This window comes from Saccoglossus kowalevskii, chromosome 15 (assembly GCF_978046115.1).
Source record: "Saccoglossus kowalevskii chromosome 15, keSacKowa6.1, whole genome shotgun sequence".
NCBI lineage: Eukaryota > Metazoa > Hemichordata > Enteropneusta > Harrimaniidae > Saccoglossus > Saccoglossus kowalevskii.
In genome coordinates this window covers 7,403,205-7,407,794 of record NC_140655.1, presented here as the reverse complement: position 1 = coordinate 7,407,794, position 4,590 = coordinate 7,403,205, and the positions used below count along the sequence as shown (strand labels likewise).

Sequence of the window (4,590 nt, the reverse complement as noted above, 5' to 3'; positions counted from 1 at the left end):
TACATCTGCGAACAGCCCAGAGGTAAGTTAAGAAATTCTGGTAGTATTAATGGCACACAGCTAAGTGAAACTCAATGGACGATCGACTTGCCCCTCGAGAACTCGTTGAGAATGAGCGGACCTGTTTTTTCCTTCTCATGTAGTGTAACATTCTTTCTTGTCATTGTGTTCGTTGCATGAAATATCATGGTTACGGAGATCAGTAAAATTGCATACGCAATGACGTAAACTGTTTGAAGGGCAAAAAACATATTCAACGTAAAAAAACGTAATCTCGGAGGACATTATACTATGTTAAAAATACTGCTTTCTCCAAGTTGTGTCTACACACACGTAAAGTAATATTAAAAGGTGCGTAACTTGGAACAACCTGTACATTTGAATGTAACATATACGCAACATATTCTATGAATTTAAAGTTTTCGATTTCATTTTAAAATGTGGCGGTGAACTGTAGGATTTTGCTAAAAAGAACTATTATTATGGGTCAAGGTAAAAGTGTTACTGCGCATTGTCAACGAATTGAAAATTTTTTAATGTCACAGTCTAGTTAATCATACGCAAATAACTAATCATCTATGGTGTGCATTTTTTATGCTGATTGATTTATCGGGATTTGAAAAAAAAAATAACTAAAAATAGTTATACATATATATATATATATATATATATATATATATATATATATATATATATATATATATATATATATATATATATATATATATGTATATATATATATGTATATATAGTTGTATATAAGAATAGAATATACAGCCATAATTTAGTCGTCCTGATCTTAATTTGTTTTATTTCTTGACATTTAATATACTGCAGTTACACAGTACGTGTTTCGACGCCATCAGTGAAGTAACATGGAATAAAAATACGATGATGATAATAATAATAATATTATTAAGTTATATCATCCTTTAGCATGCACAGGTTCGACGTACCGCAGTGGAAGTTGCTATTATATTGACACTAATACAGTGACATACGATAATGCACGAACATCTTGTCAGTCTGGCGCTGGAGATTTGATTGTTATTAATGGTGCCGATGAGCTCGCCTTCATTAAAGGTAACTTAGTAACTGGTATCAGTGAGGAAGTATAATTCTTTTTTTTTTCGAAATCTTATTTTGTGGCTAAAATCATCGCCAATTCTTCACAAAAATATAAATACATAGATGCAGTACTCTTACAAACCATCAGCCAATTAGTCCAGCCTTTCATATTATGGTTTGTATAGTTTATGTCTATTGTATGGGGATTTGTATGACAAAAACGTTGATGGATTGTAATGCGATAAACAACGAACATGCGATAATTATATATTACAGGTTGTTCGATAAAATTATTACTTGTTCTATGGACAATAGTGTACGATAGATCAATCACTAATCGATACTTGATTCAACCTATAGCTTTACCACAAAATGATTATTAAGATATTTAACTGTTAAGAAACCAGGGTAATCGATGTATTTCCGGATAACGAGATATAGTTATATGTATATAATATCTTGACATCATCTGCCTGATATTTTGTTGGGGATTGGTTATCCGACTTAACTTTGGACTAAGATATACTAGCAACTGTACTTATACCATTCTTAAGAAGATGCCGATGTAGTCCGGCAACCATATGTGATTTTAGAGTTGTACCTGGATACATTCCATACAAGACATGTTGATGGATTTTGGTCTCTGAGACAATTGAACACATGTTTGTTCGTTTTCTAATTTGCATTGTACCAACAAGTACAAACTCAGATGTTACCAAGTTTAACCTAGGTAATTTGCTTGGTGATTGGAACGTATCGAAGGAGTCACCAACGGCAATTAGCTCACGTCATGTCTAGGTCACAGCACTTTGTACTCGTGATTTCCATTAGTAGGGACAATGATTGTGGGAAAATTGATGTTTACCAACACAGACGTTGCACATGCCCGGCGGGACGACCACCGACCTTTAACTTATCATGTATGGTTCGTTGTTAATTGCTTCATCATAACTATTATTTGTTACTGTCACCATCTTAATGTAAAATGCTTCTGTGTGACATCAACATAAATAAATATATGGTAGTTTTGTACTTACACATTCATGCTGTATTACAGCGAATTATATTGAATAATTAAGTTAGAGCAGCACAACGCCGTCAAATAATATTATTTAAAACACAGACAACAATGAAGTATTGAAACTAGTACTTGTGTATCACGTTTAAATGTTTCTATACACCAACTGGCAAATGTTCACCATTCGACAAAGGGTTTAGTTGTGAGATTAGTGAGTTTTGTGTTGATGAACTAAAATAAAAAGCAATAACATATCTCATGTACTAATTGCGCATTCAGGATGTGCAACTGTTTGCTCACTACATGGACATCTCTTCTTAATGACGAACTTTTGATTAGGCATGTAAACTTTGGAAGATCTTCGACTAATATATACTGCAGATTATATCAGTTTTTTATAATCTCGTGTTTCTGTGCAATGTTACCTATGCTGCACCTGTGAACATTGATGTGCCATTATAATGTGTCATTGCCGCCATTTTGTATTCATACAAATACAATATCATGCAGAAGAACCTACCTAGTACTATTCAAACTTTTAAACTCAGCAAAAGTCTAGGAGAGTGTCAATATATATTACTACGGCGGCCATCTTGATTTTATGGAAATAGGGGTATTTATGCAAATAAAGAATGATCACATAAGAGGTTCAAAAGACACTCGCTCCATCAAATATATTGTCTCTGAAACCAATATTTATGAACACAAATTGTATAAACACCAAATCCAGGTAATGTCTGATTGACAAATCACCGAGTTACTATTTTCATGCTACAGGTGCGTTCACAATTTCCCCAGCCACTTGGATTGGTTTGCGACGAAATGATCAGCTGGCCTTCGAATGGGTGGATTCTTCACCTGTAAGTTTATAAATGTCTCATTTGGGAAAATAATCAATGTTATCTGTTATCACTAAAACATCAACCAGTATACACATTATGTTTGATGCACAAGTTGTTTTCTTTTCAGTTTTGGTACAGTGATTGGTCTATCGGACAACCCGATAACTATGGTGGCATTGAAAGCTGTGGCTCAGTGCTCGCTGGCGGGAAATGGAATGACGCACCATGTTCAACGTCATATGGATATATATGCGAACAATCTTTGGGTAAAATACGGTCACCTAAACATTTGAAAGAATATTTTTGCACATAAATAAATTTCTAATGCTCTGTGTAGACGTGTAACGTTACCCATTTTAGCTGTATTTGGTGTTTTAAATCGATCAGAAAACACTATGAATAAATAAAAACATCAATACTTTCGTTACTGATCCATGTAAATACTATGTGGAAAGCTCCCACTCTTGATAATAATGATTATAATGTGTCAACAATTACAATTATATTTTTAAAAAGCATGCGACAATGGTTGGTATTACCGCGATGGTAGTTGTTACTTTTTTGGCAACTCAGCTGAAACATTTGAGGATTCAAGAATATCCTGTCATGCGCTTGGAAGCTTGCTGGTTGTAATCAATGGTGCGGATGAACAGGCGTACTTGGAAGGTAGTAATTACGCCAAACTCTCTCTCTCTATCTTTCTATGTATACATTATGCAAGTTGACATTAGTGCAATTCTTACAGTAAATAAGCATCTGCATTAGGTCTCATAACAGAAAAACGGTGCACTACTATAACATTACCCACTTGGTTATCGAAGGCCGAGATATCACTATGCACCAATTCTGCAATACGAAAACAAAAAAAAACTCTTAACGCGCAATAATTACATGTTATCCAAATTCGTAAAAATCATTACAACTTAAATCATAATTTTCAATCAATATAAACTGAAGGCAAATATATATTAACTGATTATACAGTGTGAGCTAGAGCTGGTCACGTCATTTTAAAATCTAGTCTCATTAACTGCCTGCCGATACAATTAGTGTGCAAATGTTTGACAGAATATAATAATAATAATAAACAAATGCAATATGTTCATATCAAAGGTTTCCTTGGGCAGACAGATCACTTTTATATTGGTCTAGAGCGTGTCGGGGAAACAACATCGTGGCTGTGGGATGATTCATCTGAGGTAAGTCATGGACCATAACCAGCACTGACGACGAGTAATCTCCCAACAATAAAAAAGTTGTAATTTTGTGTGTCAACATTATATTGGTTTATTTCACATCGGTATTTGCTATACTATGCAAACAGCATCACAGACAAAGAGTACATTATATGCACTCGCCCAGATTCGCGGAATCAAGAGAATGGCGGTCAGTTAGAAGGACGTAAAACTGTCGGTCTTGTGTACTCAGTCTGTCACAAAGACTTTATCATAGCAAGTAGCAGATGGCAGCTAGGTTATTTGAATTTACACTCTAAGAAAAGAGTGCTACATGGAAGATAAGACGGGTGATTAGTATAAAAATATGTAAAGACAAATTCAATGATTCAATGAACAAACTATGATGTACAATTTGGAAATTCTAGCGACAATGGAATAACGTGGTGCACTGTGTAAAGAGGTGTGTAACCATACACCCAAATCA

The 4,590-nt window shown here is 34.4% G+C and overlaps 1 long non-coding RNA gene across 1 annotated transcript; it reads left to right on the top strand.

Moving 5' to 3' along the window:
* The first annotated feature begins 851 nt into the window (after positions 1-851).
* LOC144345878 (uncharacterized) lies at positions 852-3,359 on the top strand. The gene is made up of 3 exons (XR_013419416.2): positions 852-1,083; positions 2,864-2,946; positions 3,056-3,359. It is a non-coding gene; the product is annotated as an uncharacterized LOC144345878 (long non-coding RNA).
* Positions 3,360-4,590: the final 1,231 nt, after the last annotated feature.